The sequence below is a fragment of the Macaca nemestrina genome, chromosome 3, assembly GCF_043159975.1.
Source record: "Macaca nemestrina isolate mMacNem1 chromosome 3, mMacNem.hap1, whole genome shotgun sequence".
Taxonomy (NCBI): domain Eukaryota; kingdom Metazoa; phylum Chordata; class Mammalia; order Primates; family Cercopithecidae; genus Macaca; species Macaca nemestrina.
This window is the reverse complement of record NC_092127.1, coordinates 171,742,731-171,764,022: the sequence shown is the minus strand read 5'-3', so window position 1 is coordinate 171,764,022 and position 21,292 is coordinate 171,742,731. Positions and strand designations below refer to the sequence as shown.

At 45.9% G+C, this 21,292-nt stretch overlaps 1 long non-coding RNA gene across 5 annotated transcripts; it reads right to left on the bottom strand.

The window, feature by feature from the left end:
• Positions 1-7,588: 7,588 nt before the first annotated feature.
• On the bottom strand, positions 7,589-21,291 carry LOC139362445 (uncharacterized). Of its 5 annotated transcripts, none has more exons than XR_011621416.1 (3): positions 19,906-21,291; positions 13,782-13,940; positions 7,589-8,348 (listed from the first exon to the last, which is right to left on the bottom strand). It is a non-coding gene; the product is annotated as an uncharacterized lncRNA (long non-coding RNA). The 5 variants fall into 5 exon arrangements; XR_011621417.1 differs by lacking the exon at positions 7,589-8,348 and adding an exon at positions 11,675-12,045; XR_011621415.1 differs by lacking the exon at positions 7,589-8,348 and adding an exon at positions 16,919-19,029 and having other exon boundaries at positions 13,469-13,940.
• Position 21,292: the final 1 nt, after the last annotated feature.

Genomic DNA, 21,292 nt, shown 5'->3' with positions numbered 1-21,292 from the left:
CAGAGTCCAACAAGCCTTCCCTGCCCAGTTTTCAATCAAATGGTGTAATAAACAGTAATGTCCTCACATGTCCAAGATCCCCCTCTCTGATCTCTGGATATCACCTTCCCTGATATATCCAGACATAACTCACCCACTGCATTTGCTAGTTTAATTTGCTTAGTGGATGTGGTAGACTGTTTACAAAGTTGGCTGTAGTAAATCCTCACATCAGGTCTGAACATCTCTTTGCAACGTGACTTCATACTACTTCCCATCAAGTGATGGAATCTATTTCTCCTTGCATTGAATCTAGGAAGGCTTTGCAACTTGCTCTAAGCAAAAGAATACAACGGAAGTGATATTTTGGCAACTTCCAAGCCTAGTCCTTAAGATACCTTGTAGCTTTCACTTCTATCATCTTAAATCACAGGGCCACCAGGTAAGGAAGCCAGAGCTATCCATCTTGAAGATGAGAACTCGCGTGGAGACAGGTGGCCCAGCCAATAGCCAGTACCAACTGCCAGACACATTGGCCATCCTGAATGATGGTTCCAGTTACACTACTAGGTGACAGTAGCTGCAGAAGTTACTCCAAAAGAGACCAAGCAGAAGAACCACCCCATTGAGCCCAATATAAATTGCTGACCCTCAGAATTGTGAACAAATAAAATAGTTATAATCTGAAGCCACTCAATTTTGGAGCAGTTTGTTACACAGCAATTGGTAACCACACATGAACAATGTGATAGACACTTTAGAATTTTGCGCAGTACTTTAAAGAAATGACTCTACTCTAACTCCTACACAACACCAGCCTCCAGGACTGTGTTAACTTGTGAAGCTAAGGAATTCTCGTTTCTTTCCCCTTCATCTCTCAAAGCAATTCACACTGAGGCTGAACTGTGCAACCTTCCTTTGCCGAGGGATTAATAAAAAATTGAAGGCTCAGAGATGCTTCTTCAGCGGTTGACTGATGGTTTGTTTACAGTGAGGTGGGTGGACAGGCAACCCCAGCTCTCCTCCTCTGTCTAGGTGAGAAACTGCCACAGCTCTGGCACCACTGCCAAGACCCTGAGGCCTAAGGGAGGGCCTCTGGTGACTGGGACCAATGAATGGTGTATTATAATGCCAGCGCTGGCTGAGGGCAGTGCCTCAGGCCTGTAATCCCAGCACTTTGAGAGGCTGAGGTAGGCGGATTGCCTGAGGTCAGGAGTTCGAGACCCAGGCCGGCCAACATGGCAAAATCCCGTCTCTACTAAAAATCCAAAAATTAGCCAGGCCTCGTGGTGGGTGCCTGTAATCTCAGCTACTTGGAGGCTGAGGCGGGAGAATCATTTGGACCCCGGAGGCAGAGTTGCAGTAAGCCGAGATCACACCATTGCACTCCAGTCTGGGTGACAAGAGAGAGAATCCATCTTAAATAATAATAATAATTAATAATAATAATAATAATAATGCCAGGGCTTTCCAGAGGAACAGCACCAACAGAATGTGTATATGTAATCTGTAGGGTAGGCTGGCAGGCTGGAGACCCAGGGAACAGTTTCAGTTTGAGTTCAAAGGCAGTAAGTATATTGGCAGAATTTCCTCTCCTTCCAGGAGATCAGTCTTTTTCCATTAAGGCCTTCAACTGATTGGAGGAAGCTCACCTACGTTATGGAGAATAATCTGCTTTATTCCAAGTTTACTGTTAATCTTATCTAATGTTGGCCAGGCTGGTCTCGACCTCCTGCCCTCAAGTGATCTGCCCGTCTCAGCCTCCCAAAGTGCTGGGATTACAGGTGTGAGCCACCACGCCTGGCCACCTTTAATAGTATCTAAGAGAGTTAGTGCTTCTGGCCTGCTAGTTGGCTTGATTAAATATAGGGGTTTACTCCAGACCATAGTGTCCCTAGCATGCTTTTATACCTTCACAGAAACACCTAGAACAATGTTTGATCAAATTTCTGGGTGGCCTAGCTAAGTTTACACACTATTTATTATTATTATTATTATTATTATTATTATTATTATTATTTTGAGATAGGGTCTTGCTCCATTGCCCAGGCTGGAGTACAGTGGCATGATCTCTGCTCACTGCAGCCTCACCCTCCAGGACTCAAGCAATCCTCCCCTCTCAGCCTCTCGGGTAGCTGGGACTACATGACTGGCTAATTTTTTATCTTTTGTAGAGACAGCGTCTTGCTATGTTGCCCAGGCTGGTCTCGAACTCCTGGAATCAAGCTATTCTCCAGCCTTGGCCTCCCAAAAGTTCTGAAATTACAGGTGTAATTACTGTGCCCAACCTGACACATGAATTAACTATTACAGATGGTTTTATGAATTGAATTGTGTCTCCTCAAAGAAAGATAGGTTGAAGTCCTACCCCCAGTACTTCAGAATGTGACCTTATTTGGAGATGGGGTCTTTACAAAAGTAATCAAGTTAAAATGAGGTTGTTAGGATGGGCCCTAACCCAATATAATTGATATCCTTACCAAAAAGGGGAAATTTGGACACAGAGATAGACACGCACAGAGGGAAGATGATGAAGACATACAGGGAGAAGGCAGCCATGTGACTGGTGTAATGTGTCTACAAGCCAAGGAAAGCCAGGGGTTGTCAGCAGAGACCAGGAGCTAGAAGAAGCAAGGAAGGAGTCTCCCGTGAACATTCAGGGATAGCGTGGCCCTGCTGACATCTTGATTTTGGACTTCCAGACTCTAGAACTGTGATGCAATAGATTTCTGTTTCAAGCCATCCAGTTTTGGGTCCATTGTTATGATAGCTCTGGGAAATTAATAGGGGTGGAGAGCTCAGAACTTTGTTTCCAGGTCTGAGAGGAGACCACAGGCACCTGGCCCTCCGGCAGGGGGAGGAGAGGGAGCTGAAGAAGCCTTAAGTGGGTCTTCCCTCCTTGAGCTCCTGACCTCACAACATGGACCTTTGACAAGCCCCGGGAGACAGGTCTGAGGGGAGTTGGGAAAGTGTCTACTTCCTCCCAAAGAAGCAAGGTTGCTCCTTAGGTACATGGATCACCAAGTAGAGTGGGAGGATGGAGGTTCTTGGCTGTGAATTTGTGAGTGGAAGGGCCTCAGTCCAGGTATTTGGCTGCTGGTCCTTTGTCCCGTTACAACAGCTCACTCCATAGAGAGAACCCTGAAGAGCAGTCCAGCAGAAGTCACACTGAGCCCCGAAAATGGGCTCTGGAGCCAGATAAACCTGGGTTAGTTCTGGCTCTGCCAGTCACCAGTTCATAATAATGGCTGGCTTTTTATGGAATGTTGAGCACTTCAGGTACGTGGTCTCATTGACTCATTTAAACAACTCATTTTGCAGAAGAGAGACTAAAGCTCAGAGAGGTTAAATGAGCTCCCCCAAATCACACAGCCAATGAAGATTCCAATCGAGGTAGTCTGACCACCAATTCCCCGTGCCCAAATTCTTAATCACCATAGCTGATGAAAGTATGCTAGGGACACTATGACCTGGGGTAAACCCCTATATTTAATCAAGCCAACTAGCAGGCCAGAAGCACTCTCTCTGTTAGATGCTATTAAAGGTGGCTCAGCATGGTAGCTCACACCTGTAATCCCAGCACTTTGGGAGGCTGAGAAGGGCAGATCACTTGAGGGCAGGAGTTCGAGACCAGCCTGGCCAACATTGTGATATCCTGTCTCTACTAAAAATACAAAAAGTCAGGCATGGTGGCGTGTGCCTGTAGTCCTAGCTACTGGGGAGGCTGAGGCAGGAGAATTGCTTAAACCCAGGAGATGGAGGTTGCAGTGAGCTGAGATCATGCCACTGCACTCTAGCCTGGGCAACAGAGTGAGACTCCATGTCAGAAAAAAAAAAAATGTTATTAAAGGTACAGAAAAAGCTAGACTGGGGCCTTGTCCTGGAGGTATTGATGGTCTAGTTGACAGGAGGACACCCACTTGGGGATAATTATGACTGTCATTGCCCCCTTCTTTGGGAATATGGAAAGTTTAAGTTTATCCACAGGGAGGGCTTTAGCTACTGGGGATCTCACCATTTTTAATGAGTTGGCATTTTGCTCTCCAAATACATCGGCAGGTGAATGCATTTTATCAGATTTCTACTGGCATAGCAACAGAGTTGAAAACTAAAGGAAGTTGGGCCCCTGCTCAAAATACTAGGCAGCAGGCCCAGATTGTAGCTAATCAGTACCCTAGGCAAATCACTGATTAATTCAGACTTGCTTCCCCTCATTGTGTGTCTTCTTCTGCATCTGTGCTACCTACCTGACTCAAAGGAATGGGCAGGGTGAGGGCTGGTAGGTAGAAGTGCTGTGATGGTCAGCAACCAAAGACCGTGTGATATTAAGACAGTACATCAAGAGATGGCTTCAACATTAATCACAAAGGAGAAATCATAAGACTTGTATCCTGGAAACAGAATGGCCTTGGAATGAATATTAAGAAAGGGCAACACCCTGGTATTAACTGCCTACTGTCTCTGGGTACTTGCCTGTCCAAAGCAAACAGTGGAGCAAACACTGATAGCCTCTGGGGCCAGAGTGTGTTCAGAAGACAGTGTTGTTATATAAGGCAGGTCCTGGTGTCAGATATGCCGAGAACTGGCTGTGTCACACATCTGTGGGGTTAGAGAGTCAGGAGCTGCGTCCAAAAGAATCTCCTCTGCGTTGTTTCATAGATGGGGAGGGTAGGACTCTCTGGCTGCAGGGGGTAGGTAGCTGCAATTGTAGGCAAGATTGAAACTTGCATAGGTTCCTGGAAGCATTGCCTTGGATGACTATATTGGTTTTCTAGGGCTGCCATAACGTAGTACTAAAAACTAGGTTGCTCAGAACAGTAGAAATGTTTCTGGAGGGTAGAAGTCTGAAATCAAGATGGCGGCAGGGTTGGTTCCTCCCAAGGGCTCTTAGGGAGTGTTTGTTCTGTGCCTCTCTCCTAGCTTCTGGTGAAGGCTGGCAATCCTTGGTGTTCCTTGGTTTGTAGACACATCACTCCAGTCTCTGCCTCTGTCTTCATATGGCGTTCAAACAGTGAGCCTTTGTGTTTAAATTTCCCTGTTCTTATAAGGACACCAATTATATTAGATTGGAGCCTGCCCTAATGACCTCCTCTCAAATTGATCACATCTGCATAGACCCTATTTCCAAATAAGGTCACAATCACAGGCACTGAGGATTGGGGCTTCAATATATCTTGTGGGCAGGACACCATTTAATCCATAATAATGACCCTGATGGAGCCATTAGACCCCACTGGATTGAAAGCATCTGAAAATTGGGCACAATTTTATTCATTTCATATCCTTATTGCCTAGAACCATGCCAGGCAAATAGCTAGTGCCCAGTAAGTGCTGACTGAATGCAGTCTTTGGCTTTACTAATTCTTACCTGGGTAGTCTTTGGCAAGTCTCTTAGCAATTCCGAGCCTCAATTTGCTCTTCTCTAAAATGGGTATAATGCAACATGCAGGTTGGTGGCCAGGTACCAGGAAGCCACTACACATAAAATGCCTAGCACATAGCAGGTGCTGAGCAAATGGACATTTTTTTTTTTTTTTTTTTTTGAGATGGAGCCTTGCTCTGTTGCCCAGGCCGGAGTGCAGTGGTGTGATCTCTACTCACTGCAACCTCCACCTCCCAGGTTCAAGCAATTTTCATGCCTCAGTCTCCTGAGTAGCTGGGATTACAGGAGCCTGCCACTATGCCCAGCTAATTTTTGTATTTTTAGTAGAGACAGGGTTTCACCATGTTGGCCAGGCTGGTCTCAAACTCCTGACCTCAAGTGATCTGCCTGCCTCGGCCTCCCAAAGTGCTGGGATTACAGGCATAAGCCACCATGCTTGGCCGGAAATTTTTATTTTAAAAGGTGATATGGTTTGGCTCTGTACCCCCTCCCAAATCTCATCTCAAACTGTAATCTCCACAAGTCAAGGGAGGGACCTGCTGGGAGGTGATTCGATCATGGGGGCAGTTCCTCCATGCTGTTCTTGTGATAGTGAGTGAGTTCTCATGAGATTTGATGGTTTTAGAAGTGTTTGACAGTTCCTCCTTCAGATTCTCTCTTTCTCGCCTGCTGCCATGTAAGATGTGCCTGCTTCCCCTTCCACCATGATTGTAAGTTTCCTGAGGTCTCCCCAGCCATGTGGAGCTATAAGTAAATTAAACCTCTGTTCTTTATAAATTATCCAGCCTCAGGCAATTCTTTATAGCAGTATGAAAATGGACTAATAAATATAAAAGGAAATTTCAAACTTTACATGCTACCCTCTAGTTTATATTTCTTTATACCATATTTATTTCATCATATCAATTCTTTAAGTTTTTTTTTTCAAAAACCCTAATACATATTAGGCTAATCTAACCATATTAATCAGAAATGCATTCAGTTCACGATAACACAATCTTCATTTAAACTCGTTCAAAATTGCAGGGTGGAGGGCATTTATTAGCTCACACAATGCCCTCACATAATGCCCTGCTGTTCTGGCATCAGGGAGGGCTTGATCCAGAGTCCAGACAATGCTACTCAAATTTGCCCTTTATCTCTTGGACAGGCCTTCATCACATGGCTACTGGTGGCCTCACTGAATCTTACCAACCTAACAACCCTGGGGAATAGAGGTAGACTTTTCTGATTGCAACCTCAGAAGAGATCCAAGGAAGATACTGATTTGCTTGACTTGGATCATGTGCCTATCTTGGAACCAGCCACTAAGACCAAGAGCATAGGATAGGTGCATTTGCCAGTTCTGGGTCATGTGAATAGGGAAGGGCAGAGTCAGGCTCCTGTGGAATGGGTTCCCTCCAGAAATAAAAGGGCTCTATTTCAGAAAGACATGCTGGAGAGGTTTAATAAGAAATGCCTCTGGCCCTTGAAATGGCCCACAGGACAGAAGATAAATGAGGCTTAAAAAACATCAGGTTTCTAGAAAAGTACTCAGTGTAATTTCTGCAAAAATAAAAACAGAAGCTGTATCTTATAGACAAGAGCTTGCTGCTCCAATTTTTAAAAATGCCTCACTGCTTTTGTGGTCCTTACACCTACATAAATTATTACTAGTGATGGGGAAGGTTGGCCTGAGTCACGTGGACTGAGAGGGCCTATCATTACGTCAGCTGATAACACAGGGATGTCCCTGCAAGGGAGACTGGAACATGGCCAAGTGAGGTAACTCTTTATGGATATACCTAGGTCCCACTTCACGTACAAATGGGGTAAAGTGGGAGTAAAAGCGAGTTTAGTGTCAGGAATGCCAATGTGCAAGGGGCCCTTCCATTGAGAAGAACCCTGTTTAAATCCACTTAGGTCATGTCACAGTAGTTTTTTCTTTTTTCACTTGTTAGTTTTATACTCTGATTTTATGAAAAATACCCCGTAACTCAGGTTTAATTTCCCTGGGGGAGATAGCTTTGAAATAACTATTAAATCTCTTTTTCCCTCTTTTTGCTGCACTAAGCAAACTAGGAAATATTTTCCCTGAGGACAACAGCCCAGTCATTTGTGCAATAATCATTTTAATGCTATTTGTTTCTTCTTCCTTTCTTTAAAAAAAAACTTTCCAACAGTGTTTGCATACAGCCCTCCCAATTTTATATTTCTACATTTTCTTTTTTATGAGTAAGACAGATGACATGTTCATGTTTAGGATTTTGTGGGAAATTCAACTTAATTTCATGGCCAGGGGTAAATGTGAATGACTCATTGATGAAATTAGTAAGCCCTTTGCACAGCAATTGAAAATTTATCTATCTGGCACATTCATTTCATTGTCACACAACCACAAGAGGCATTATCCTCAGTTTATAGATGAGGAAACTGAGTTTCAGAGAGATGAAATCTTGTTAAGGTGCCACAAGTAGATTTGAACCCAAATAACCTGACCCAAACAAAAACAATCAACATTTCCTGTTTAAACCCCTTGTATGCAGTGTGCTATTTAATCTCAAAAGAAATCTGTGAGCTAGATTATGATTAACATCTTTATTTTACAGAAAAAATTGAGGTTTTGAGGTTTAAATAAATCGGTAAGATTCAAACCCAGATCTGCCTTATTGCAAAGCTTTGTCCAAACACAGAACTCTTCCCGAAGCCTCAGATAGCTTTGAAAACTTCAAATCTGGTGGAGGTAAGAAGAGAGGGCTGGACCCGAGGCCACGGAAAGGAGAGCAGCCAGATCGAGCCCCCTGCTCGGGCTGAGAAGCCTTCGCTTGCCAAGCCAGCTCTGTGGATGAACTATTTGCAGGCCTTGTTCTTTCAGAAGAGCTGAGGCAGCCTGGATGGAAGCCCAAATGCCAAGATGAAGGTGCCCGACTGACAAAATGCCAGTGTGAGCTGTTGCCTGCTGGCTTCACCTACTGAAAACTTGGGGACCCCCATGTTCACAAAGGCACTGCAGACAGAAAGAAATGTCTGGTAAGCAGAGAGGTCTCAGCAAGCCCAATTATCCACTGCAGCCAATGATCGTGATTGTGGTACATACCCAGCCCTACCACGTGGGGGGTGGCCCGATGCGGACATGGAGGCGCCAGCTGGTGCACCGCTAATTCTTCATCAGCAACGAAGGGCAGCCCTGAGATCTCTCATCCGCCCCAAGCACCCTCCTTTAACCTCCTTTACATGACAAAATTTCTACTTACAAGTTAATCAAAACCCTGACCATGAATGAGAAAGAAAAAAAAAATCCTGTTAGTTAAAAATCTCAAAAGATGCCAATGGTAACAGTTTGCAGATGCCTTCTTCTTCTGCTAATCCTACAGGAAAACCAGACATCAGTGATCAGTTTAAGAATCACAGGTGCTGTGATTAGGCCTGAGAGCATTTAGCTGTGACAAGTGGAATGAGAAAGATTTTTAATCTTCCTGAAATCCCAAGCTTTGAAAGTAATTAAATAATTAATGAGAAGCAGGGCTTCCCCTTCCTTCCCAAGAGAGGTTAAGTTCCCAAGTCTCTTCCCTGTGCAATACTGTCTCTTAAATGCATAGACAAAACATCTCCAGTCATTCAACAAATATTTATTGAGCACCTGCTCTGTGTCAAGTACTCTGAAAGGTGGTGGAGACACAGCAGGGAGGTTGACAAAGTTCCTGCACTTACCTTCTAGAATGAGGGCTAATTAACAGGTAAATGGGTAGCTTGAGGGTGTTGGAATAAAAAGCAAGATGCATACAGCATGAAAAGGGGGAGGACCCCTTTAGACCATGTGGTCAGGTACAGTTCTACGAGGTAGTAGCACTTGAATTGATACTTAAATGACAAGTGTCTTTGTCTTCTCTTGCTTATAACTGAATACGTGAAACCGGGAAATTTGTAAAGAAAAACACTTCTTATGGTTATGGAGGCTGAGAACTCCAAGGTCAAGGGGCTGCACCTAGGGTCTCTGCAGTTTCAAGGCGGCTCAGGGTATCGAGTGGCAAGGTTGCCGTGTGTGCTAGCTCAGCTGTCTTCCTCTTCTTAGAAGACCACTAGCTCCGTTCCCATAAAAACCCATTAATTCATGAATGGATTAATCCATGCATGATCCAATCACCTCTGAAAAGCCCCACCTCTCAATACTGTGACATTGGGGATTAGCTTTCAACATGAGTTTTGGAGAGGACAAATATTCAAGCCATGGCAACAAGTAAAGCCAGGCCAAGAGCACAGAGCATTTCAGGCAGAGGAAACTGTAAGTATGAAGTCCCATAGGCTACATCAGACTTGATGCGCTCAAGAACAAGCGGAATACTTGTGTGAGGTAGAGAGGTCGGCAGGGACAAATCCGCTAGAACCTTCTAGGACATAGTAAAATGTCTGGATGTTATTCTAAGTGATTGAGAAGGCTTTAGCACTATTTAGTTTCTTTTGTGACAAGGTCCTGTTCTGTCACCCAGGCTGGAGTGCAGTGGAGGAATCAGCTTACACAGCAACCTTGATCTCCCAAGCTCAAGGGATCCTCCCACCCTCCCACCTCAGCTTCCAGAGTAGTTGTGGTGGCACAGGCATGTGCCACCATGCTTGGCTAATTTTTTTTTTTTTTTTTTTTTTTTGGGTAGTGCTGGGGGTCTCAATTTGTTGCTCAGGCTGGTCTCAAACTTCTGGGCTCAAGCAATTCACCTGCTTCATTCTTCCAAAGTGCTGGGATTACAGGTATGAGCCACCAATCCCAGCCTGAAAAGCCTTTTATTGGGGTGTCTTAACAAGGGATCATAAATCAGATTTCAATTTCTAAATGTTTGCCCTGGCTACAGTGTGGGTAGTGTTTATGGGGGTGGGTGGTGGGCAAGGAAGAGAACAAAAATATTCAATGGGACCAATAGTCCATATAAAATAATACTGCCTTTGATAAAGTCCCCGTGACATTTTTTATTGACTTTACACACACAAGCACACTCATGTGTCACTTAACAGGGATACATTCTGAGAAATGCATCCTTAGGTGATTTCACTGCTTTCTGAACATCATAGTGTACTTACCAAACCTACATGGTATAGCCTACTACATACCTATGTTATATGGTGTGGCCTATGGCTCCTAGGCTGCAAACCTGTAGAGTACGTGATTGAACTGAAAACTTTAGGCAATCATAACACAGTGGGAAGTATTTGTGTACCTAAACATATTTAAATATTAAATTAAAAGGTATAGTAAAAATAGGGTAATCTTACGGGACCATCATCATATACGTGGTTCGTTGTTGACCGAAACATATTATGTAGTACATGACTGTAGTTGTTATTTTCAGAATGGATTTATATGAGACAGGGTTTTTGAGAGAGACAAAACATAGATGGATGGATGGATAGATAGAGATGAGAAGGGATTGATTAGGGGAATCAGCTCACATGATTTGGAAACTGAGAAGTCCCATGCCAGGCATTTGCAAACTGGAGACCCAGGGCAGCTGGTAGTGTGGCTCAGTCCCAGCTGAAGGCCTCAGAATTAGGGAAGCTGATGGTGTTACTCTCAGTCCAAGACAGCAGGTCTGAGAACCTAGGGAACCACCGGTTCAGGTCCTGGAGTCCAAAAGCTGAAGAACTTGGAATTCTGCTTCCAAAAACAGGAGAAGAAGGGTGCCCCAGCTCCAGAAGAGAGAGAAAAAAATTGTCTCTCCTCTGCCTTTTTGTTCTATCTAGACCATCAGCCAATTAAATGGTGCCACCCACAATACGTGAGGGGAGATCTTCCTCACTCAGTCCGCTGCTTCAAATGCCAATCTCTTCCAGAAACACCCTCACAGACACAACCAGAAATCATGCTTTACCAGCTATCTGTGTATCCCCTGATTCAGTCAAGTTGACACCTAAAATAAACCATCATAGGATTTCTCTATTGCTTGGCAGAGTTCCATCGTTTCAGACTTTCTAGTATCTTAAAGTAGTACTCTTAATAAATGGATGTATCGTTTTACCCTTCTAGGAGCTAAGGACTGGCTCAATTGACTATAAAGAATTGAGAATGTCAGCTGACCAGGCAACCAGGGAGACGCTTTCCTGACTTCCACTGTGCACACGGGCTGCATAATTGTGTCTGTGAAGTACTGAAGAATGTGCTTGACCTGTAACGTCCAAACGTGTGGCCACCATTCACAGATAGTGTCCTTTGGGAATGGTGTGGGTATAGATGGGGAATGGTCAGTCCTATGAATATGGGGCTATAAGACAGCAAGGCTAGAAAGTATCTGTGCTTTGATTATTTAATTTTATTTATTTATTTTTTATTTATTTATTTATTTGCACTAATGGTTTGCATTCACATTGAGGAACTGAGACTGTTTTTCACACTTTTGGCCTGCTGATGACCTTATGTTCATAAAAGGATAGAAGTATAAGAAGTTGTTTAAGATAAAACATACTGAAATTTTATTTTCTGTCTCCTTGGATATAAAGTTTCCACTTATCTTAGGTTTAAGTACCTACTCCTCCACAGAGAGGGACCTTGTGCACATAGATTGATATTCTCAGGATGAAAGCAGTACCTTCTACAACTAGGGACTCAGAACAGGAAGACGGTGCTTGTTCCTGACGGCATGTAAATCTAGATTCACTTCTAGCTGGAAGGAGGCAGGCCAGAAATTCAGAGTTGTAGGTTCTTGGCTTGGGTGGATGTGCTACAACGTGAACCATAAACCTCCATCACTTACCTTGGCAGATAGAAAATTGGAATTTTGGAGGAAAGTTTCGCATCAGGCACTCAGACCCAATAAATACTCCCACTCCTTGCAGAGCTACTGAACACGGCACTCCATGTATCAGGCTACCCAGGGATGCTTGGAATGTGTTGACCGGAGCCACCATCAGCACTTGCTGATGACCCTTTGTGGTACCACCACTCACTTTCTGTACTGCATTCTTTCTTCTTCCTTCCCTTTTGTTCTCCTGCCTAGTGACACACCAGTGCAGATTGACTTGGTGCCCTGGTGCCTGCTATGGACTGAATGCTCCTGTCCTCCCACATTCATATGTCAAAGCACAATCCCCAATGTGATGGTATTTGGAGATGAGGCCTCTGGGAGGTGATCAGGTTCAGCTGTTGTAAAGGTGAGCCCCCCGTGACTGGATTACTGCCCTTATAAAAAGAGACACAAGCGAGTTTTCTCACCCTCCTTCCACCATGTTAAGATACAATGAGAAGACGGCCATCTGGAAAATAGGAAGCAGGCCCTCACCTGCTGCGGGCAATCATAACACAATGAGAAGTATTGTGTTGGCACTATCTGGTCCAGGAGCAGCTGGACCTCCCAGAAAGACATGGGGTCGGCCTCCACCTGGGTCCTGAACTTCCCAACCTCCAAAAGCATAAGAAATAAACATCTGTTGTTTAAGCCATGCAGCTTATGATAACTTTTTATAGCAGCCTGAAGCTACTAAGATGGTGCCGAGACTGTAAGACGGCACTAGAAGAGAGAGAATAAAAACACAGGCTCTTAAGCGGTCCAAATCCTGGCTCTGCCCCTTGTCCACTATGTGGTTTTGGGCAAAGCTGAATCTCTCTGTGCCTCAGTTCCCAATCTGGAAAATGAGACATCTATTCTACCAGGGTAGGGATGAGATGAGATCATGTGTTCAGTTAGATGGGATCAAACACATGGTAGAGGAACTTAATATGTGTTTGTTGTTATTATAGCTATGGCACTGAAAGAGTTGGGTTAAATAAAATGCAATCTCTTGGCCGGGCGCGGTGGCTCACGCCTGTAACCCCAGCACTTTGGGAGGCCGAGGCGGGGGGATCACGAGGTCAGGAGTTTGAGACCAGCCTGGCCAAGGTGGCGAAACTCTGTCTCTACTAAAAATACAAAAATTAGCCAGGAGTGGTAGGCATCCGTAATCCCAGTTACTCGGGAGGCAGAGGTTGCAGTGAGCCAAGATCGGTGCTCTCTAGCCTGGGTGACAGAGCAAGACTCCCTCTCAAAAAAAAAAAAAAAAAAAAAAAATGCAATCTCTCACCAGAAGTTGAAAATCTGGTGAGAGAGCGAGACTCCGTCTCAAAAAAAAAAAAAAAAGAAAAAAAAAAAAAGAAAATCTAGCCTGTGAGATAAAGAGACACTTAATTGTAATATGTGGCACTTCGCAAAAAGTGACAAACACTATTATATAATCAGTATATGGAAAAAAACACCATGAAAGCTGCAATAGATTAACAAGATCTGCAAATTCCTTATCACTGCTTTCATCAAGAGCTGGAGTTCCCCTCCTCCTTGAAACTGTGACCTGTTGACAAACAGAATGAGGCTGAAACAACTCTGGGTGTCTTGCAAGGCAAAACCACGAGAAAGCTTGCAGCTGCTTCCTGATTCTCATGGGGCACTCCCTCTTGGAACCGAGCTGCCATGCTGGGAGATGTTACCTATGGGGGCTCCAGTTGACAGCCCCAGTTGAGCATCCACTGTTGGCCGTAGGAGTGAACCATCCCGGACAGTCCAACTCAGTCAGCTCCCAGGTGACTTCAGCTGTTCCAGTGCCCAGCCGCACCTTGTGATGCAGAATGCCCAGTCAACCCACAGAACTGCAAGAGATGATACAATTGTTGTTTTCATCTTTAAGCACTAAGTTTTGGATAGTTAGTTATGTAGCCATAGATAAACCAAACAGGAGTTTAGGAGAGGAGAGTTCTTTTCAAGTCAAGTGATCATGGAAGGGCTCCTAGAAGACGTGGGATTTGAGAATATCCTTGGAGGGAACGTCTGTGACAAGAGACTCACAGGAGAAGGTCATTCTAAAGAGAGGAATGAGTTAGAGCAGAAGCCAGAGTGGGGTAAAGGTAGGCTGCAGACGGCACCTGGCAAATGGACCAGAGCTGCCTAAGCAGGGTGCTGGGAGAAATGGGCTAGAGCCAAGCTGAGACGATTGCTCGTTCCAAATCATGGTGGCTTTGGGGACAGGCTCTTTTCATTGCCAGGAAGGAAAACTCATTCCTGCTCTTCCAGGTAAAGGGGCTTTATGGGAAACAATGGGATTTTATGAGTTGGGAGATAAGAATCTGTGGAAAGAATAAAAACTAAAGAGCAGCTGGACCTCCCAGAGAGACACCGGAATTGGAAGTTGCTCAAGATCCCCCAGTGGCCGCCTATCACAGGCACAGCAAAATCCTAAGCCCTTCACATGGTCTGTGGGGCCCACAGCATGGTGCGCTTGCCCTGGCTACCTCAATGATCTGATTTCCTTTCACTGCCTCCTTCACTCACTCTGTTCCGGCCACACTGGATTCCTCACTGATGTTTGAACAGCATACTCTGGCTTCGGCACTTTTGCACTCATAGGTCTTGCCACCAGGATTGTTCTTCCAGATATTTACATGGCTCCCTCCTCTTCACTCAGGTCTCTGTGGTCTCCTCAAGGGTGACTGCTTCCTCCTGCCACAGTGCTCTTGCCTGCTCTATTTTTCTTCCCAACACAGTATTATTGCCTTTTAAAAAAATCTGGCTCGGTGTGGCGGCTAACACCTGTTATCCCAGCACTTTGGGAGGCCAAGGTGAGCAGATTGCTTGAGCCTAGGAGTTCAAGACCAGCCTGGGCAACATGGTAAAAAACCCATCTGTAAAAAAAATACAAAAAATTAGTCGGGTGTGGTAGCGTGCACCTATGCTTCCAGCTCAGAGGCTGAGCGGGGAGGATGGCTTGAGCCCAAGAGTTGGAGATTGCAGTGAGCCACGGTCACACCACTGCCCTCCAGCCTGGGCGACAGAGTGAGCGAGACCCTGTCTCAGGAAAAAAAAAAAATTATATATATATATATGCGCCAGGTGCAGGGGCTCATGCCTATAATCCTAGCACTTTGGGAGACTGAGGTGGGTGGATTGCCTGAACTCAGGAGTTTGAGACCACCCTGGGCAACATGGTGAAATCCATCTCTACTAAAATACAAAAAATTATCTGGACATGGTGGTGGGTGCCTGTAGTCCCGGCTACTCGGGAGACTGAGGAACAAGAATTGCTTGAGCCCGGGAGGCAGAGGATGCGGGTGAGCCAAGATCTCACCACTGCACTCTAGCCTGGGCAACAGTGTGAGACTCTTGTTTCCAAAAAAAAGAAAAAAAAAAGATATATATATAATTATCATTTGCCTCCCCAACTAGAATATATGCTCCATGATAGCAAAGACTGTATAATGCTTAGAAGAGTTCCTGGCATATAGTGAGTGCTCCACAAAAACGGTAGAAAATAGTGAATGAATAAATGAATCCCAGGCAGTCGCAGGGCTTGAGGTATCTTGTTACTTCTCAGCAGGAGGAGTTTGTGGATCTTCATTTTAATTCTCCTCCAGTGTTCTCTGCTTCCTGTATTCCCAGGCAATTCCCACCCCATCTACTCGCTAAGAGCTTTCTTCTCACAGCTCCTGCTGACTCATAACCACGGCTTACTCACAGCTCCCCTCAAGCTGCTACTGTGTTTCTTTGTGCATCTGTCCACCGTCTGTTCCTTCAGCTGACCTCCTGATTCTCCCTGGTTTTCCAGTTGAAGTTCCAGAAACAGAGAATCTGATTAGGTCAGCCCATTCTCCACTTAGGCAGAGGTTCTGACCTTTAACTCTGGTCTGGGTCAGACATCCACATGGCTCCATCAGCTGTGACCACAGGCACAGAGCACAGCAACCTAGATACAGAGAACCATTGTCTCACTCAGCAGAGGCGCATGGATGCAGTGGGTACCTTTAATGACCTGTTGACAATAACTTGAGGCTTCTGGTCAGGGCAGTGATGGACCAGATCTATGTCTTCAGAAGGTAATTTTAATCACCCTGTGTATTAGTCTGTTTTCACGCTGCTGATAAAGACATACCCAAGACTGGGCAATTTACAAAAGAAGGAGGTTTAATGAACTTACAGTTCCACATGGCTGGGGAGGCCTCACAATCATGGCAGAAGGTGAGGGGCACGTCTCACATGGCAGAAGACAAGAGAAGAGAACTTGTGCAGGGAAACACCCCTTTATAAAACCATCAGATCTCATGAGACTTATTCACTATCATGAGAACAGCATAGGAAAGACCCATCCCCAATTACCTCCCACCAGGTCCCTCCCACAACACACGAGAATTGTGGGAGCTACAATTCAAGATGAGATTTGGGTGGGGACACAGCCAAACCATATCACCCTGTGAATAAGACAGTTTACTGATGGAAGAGGACACACAAGACCAGTTAGGAAGCCATAGGAAGGGAGAGCTGATGAAGACTCAAGTCAAGCCAAGGTCAGTGACAGTGAGGAAGAGTAGGAGCAAGTGGGCCTTGAACCTGAAGGTGTCCACCAGGCAAGTGATGCTGGAGTTCAGCAGAGCAAATAGTCTGGAAGTCATAAAGGCATGATTTAAAATTATGGGGTGCAGAGCATAGCAACAGATTAGCTGAGATGGACATTTGGGGAAATCTCTTACATGGAAAGAGCCAAACAAAGAAGAAAAACCTATATATACTTATATAGATGGGCAGAGACTCAGCAAGTCACAGAACCCCATAAAAACAGAGAAGCATTTTCCCCACTTACTTTCTTATTCTCAGCAACACCAGCCCAGAGGTTCTGCATGAGATTCCACTCTGTTTCAAGCCCCAAGCTTCAAGTCTGTTTTTCTACAGCCAGGAACATTATTTCTTGGGAATCCACAACATTCTAAAAATACATTCGCTAGGCTGCAGTGCCACAATTAGTAAAGCTGCTGTCCCAGGAAACCCTCATCATCATTTTGCTTAGATCAGAGAGCGGATTAACTTTGATGTCTGTCTGAACCCTGTGCGATACACCACTGGCGGTCTGCTCCCTGCAAGCATTCAATCTTCACATCCAAGGGAAGAGGAGAAAGTGCTGGAGAGAAGCCCAACCCAATTCTTTCCCCAGTGATTGAGATGAAAATATGCACCCTAGGGCTGCCAACATATCTGACTTGCATCCTATCTCCCTACATCCCTGGAGCTCTCTCTCCCTTTGCACAAATACGTTCCCCCAAACTCAAACCTCCTTTGCCTTTCCCAAACATTAGCACAGTGATGAAGCCCCAAGTGCTTTCATCCATGCCATGTGTAGGAGGTAATTGTGTTAATTTCTGTATCTGTTAGCACTCCTGGTGGCATGCCACTGAAACTGACTCCAATTTAAGTCCAAAGGGAGTTTATTGGAAGCATGTGGGGTGGCCTGCAGAATATAATGAACACTCAAGAATCATATTGCACGGGGAAACAACCAGGGAAGCTCCAGGATTACAGGCAAGTGGGAGGTATACGACAATCACATCAGAACATTAGCAACGGAAGACAGCTACTGCAACAATGCTGTCCATCTTTGCATCACTATTTTCATGGTCCTTATTTCCGGGAGAAAAAGTACAATTGGACCAAATGATCCAGTTGGATCGTCCCCACACCCAGGCAACACAAGCTCCCTGACATCACAAAGCATTGTAGATTGGTGGTTAAGAGCAGTATCTGGAACTAGCCAGGCTGGGTTTGAATCCTGGCTCTGCCATTTACCAGCCACGTGACCAAGTCATTCTCAGTATGCCCCAGTTTCCCTCTCTGAACATGAGGATACCTATCCATAGGTATTGGTGAGCACTCAATGAGCAAACCTGTGATACTGACTATAGAGGGCAAGTGTTCTACTAATCTTGATGTTAGTATTGATTAGGAATACACAAGGCCCCTGAAACTGCAGTCCGTCCAAAAAGGCCTAGATGAGAGGTCATTCTCCAAAAGACATCAGGAGCTTTTATTAAGGGAAACTGGGTGGCCAAAAAGCAATTACAATCCTCTGCTACATCTTATCCCTCCACCAGACTGTGGACACCACGAGGACAATAGATTCTGCTGTTTTCCTCACAGTTGTGTTCGCCAGCACCTGAAAAGTGTCTGGCATGTTGTGCCTGGCTCAATGAACCACTATTGAATTCACAAATATTGAATGATTCCTTCTGTGTTTCCAATCAACTAGTCCAATGTTTTGCGTGGGAGTAGGCACACAGTAAGTATTTGCTGATTTAACTGATAGGTCAGTGGGAAAAGAAAAACTGGAGGAGTGTGGTTTTCTCGGAAATGGGGAAAACATTGGAATCAAAGAGATGAGCTTGCATTTGGCAGGACTTGGTGGCAAGTAAGTGATAGGTAGCTGTTTTCTGGTGTGTTGATGTCAATTATCTATATGAATGATCTAGACAACCTAATCATTTCTGCTGGTCAACTAACGCCTTTAGATCAGCATCAAGGAGATGAGAGAAACCATGAGTCACTTGGCACATCGCCTTGGAGAGGGAGAAGCTCATCTGCCCCAATGGACTTGTCTCTGTCTTAGAGGCACTCCCGGTACCTCACCAGGATGCCCTATTCTCCTGGCAACCCTCCTTACTGGCTTGCAGGTGCCTGTGAGTAGGGCTTGGCTGGCCATCCTGCCAAGCTTGCTCATGGAGACAGCAAGATCTCATGGAGGAGCATATCAGGTCAGACATCACAAAAGCTAAGACCTCGGACAATGCTGTGTGACCTCAGGAGAGTTCTGGTCTCTGGCTGTCAGTGACCAGATCTATAAAATAGAGTAATCCTTGCCTTGCAGCTCAGGGAGGTGTTATCCAAGTGGAGTCACATCCTCAGAGATTTCATCTGGAACTCCTTCTGTTGTAAAAGACAGAACCCAACTCAAACTGGCTTCAGAGAAAGGGGGACCCTATTGCTCATGTTACTGAGCAGTCTAGGGGTAGATCTTCGAGATACAGCTGGCGCAAATCAACATTAGCATCTGATTTCTCCCCATCTCTCAGCCCTCCTTCTGCTGTAGTGACTTCCTTTTCAGTCCCTAAATGATGGCCCCCAGTAGCTCGAGTCTCATTCACTCAAGTTCAAATCCAACTTTCCAGTAGCTGGGATAGACTATGGTTGGCTCAGCTTCGGTCATGTGGCCAGGAGGATGCAACTACATTGGGTGTTCAGGACTGATTCCCAATCAGTACTAACTTCAAGACTGAGTCCTGGGTGCCAACCAATCCCTGTGACGAGGAAGCTTGGTCAGGCCCTTATGCTTAACTCTCAGAGCTGGGAAGAAGTAGGATGAGGATGGGGAGCCCTAGCTTATCTCATGGACTAAGAGTGGGAAAAAAGTGGGTCCCAGAAAGATATTTGGGGTACTATTCACAGAAAAAAGGGAAGTGGCCACTGGGCTGATACAATGAAGATGCCCACTACTCCTCGGTATTTTCTTTCTTTTTTTTCAGAATCTCACTCTGTCGCCCAGGCTGGAGTGCAGTGGTACGATCTCGGCTCACTGCAAGCTCCGCCTCCCAGGTTCCAGCTATTCTCCTGCCTCAGCCTCCCGGGCAGCTGGGCCTACAGGCATGTGCCACCACACCTGGCTAATTTTTTTGTATTTTTAGTAGAGACGGGGTTTCACCATGTTGGCCAGGCTGGTCTCGAACTCCTGACCTCATGATCCACCCACCTCAGCCTCCCAAAATGCTGGGATTACAGGCGTGAGCCACTGTTCCCGGCCCTCACCTGGGTATTTTCTATCGTGTGATATAAAGCCGGTGTCACAGGTTCCCTCTGTGTTATGAAGTCTTCTGTCCTCACCCTAACAAGCTCCTGGAAGTGCCCGAGGAGCAGCTGCCACACTGCAGTCATCTGTCTTCCTCCTCTGAATTTCTGTAGCCCGCAGGACCATAACACGTGTCGGCAGCAGGCCATGTCGGTCATTAGTTATCTTTTTATGGATATGTTCTATCTCTTCATCTATGCGACAGGATCCTGGAGAGCAGGGGTTACATCTTATTCATCTTCGTGTCGCCTTAGCACTCTGCCTGGTGTTCGGGGCATGACAGATAGTCCATGAATCTGGGGAGAGATTGGATAACTGATTTACATGCTTCTGGAGCCACAGAGGTAGACGGTAGCTTGATGCAACTACAAGATTACAAAGACAGAGGAAACCTGTCCTCTCCAAGCTATTTTGAAACGCTTGTAGATCTGTTGTGGCGTAAATAATGCTGCTAGGGTCAAGATAGATATCCTCTTTGCTCCCCAGGCCCAGCTGCTGGCATGATTCCGGCTTATAAAGGCGTGGAGGCCCAAGGAATCTGGGTCTCAGCTGCGCAGTCTCCCTGTGCAAGTCACAGTCAGGCACAGCCCACCTGTAAGGGCAGTGAGGTGCAGAGGGCAGAGGATGGCAACTTGAGGAAGAGGAAACAGGTATCTGTCCTCAGTGGCCCCCACCCAGACAATACGGCAGTGCTCCGTGGCCCCATGGATGGAACCGGACGATGGCTCTCTGCCTTGGCCAAGGCATCCCAGCACAGGCAACAGGGAGAGAGGATGGGATGGAAAAAGAGAGTAGCTCGGATGCTGAAACGACGTTCCTCCTAGGCTAGTCTTGGTGCAGAAGCCCCGGGGCTCCGGTTTTAGAATCCCCCAGCAGGCCCTCTTGGGCCAGAGATTTGTCCCTTTGTCCCTCATACGTACAAACCTCCCTCAAGAAGGACGAGTGAGTGGTCCAAAGCCGCGCAGCGGAGCCGCGGTTCCCTCTCCTGTAAACTAAGCCGACTGATACAAGGATTAATTGCGCGAGCGACAGAGAGCATCCGGCGCACGGCGGACAGTCGCTAAATAAGAAATTAATGGGGGATGGACGAGAAAGCTGGCTGGTTAAGAAGGGGATGGTAAAGGAGGTCTGGAGGGTGCTGGGTGGAGGTGCTGAAGGAGGAACCGGGCTGAAGGAAGGAAAGCAGACAGAACAGGGCCCGCGGGAATCGAGCGCAGCAAAACAACTCCAACCTCAAACCAACGCCAGCACCGGGCCAGCACAGCACCGAAGCCCGGGGAAGGTGGAGGGCGGGGTCCGAGGCTCCGCCTGTGACCCCACCCCTTTCATGGCCCCGCCCCTTCCAGT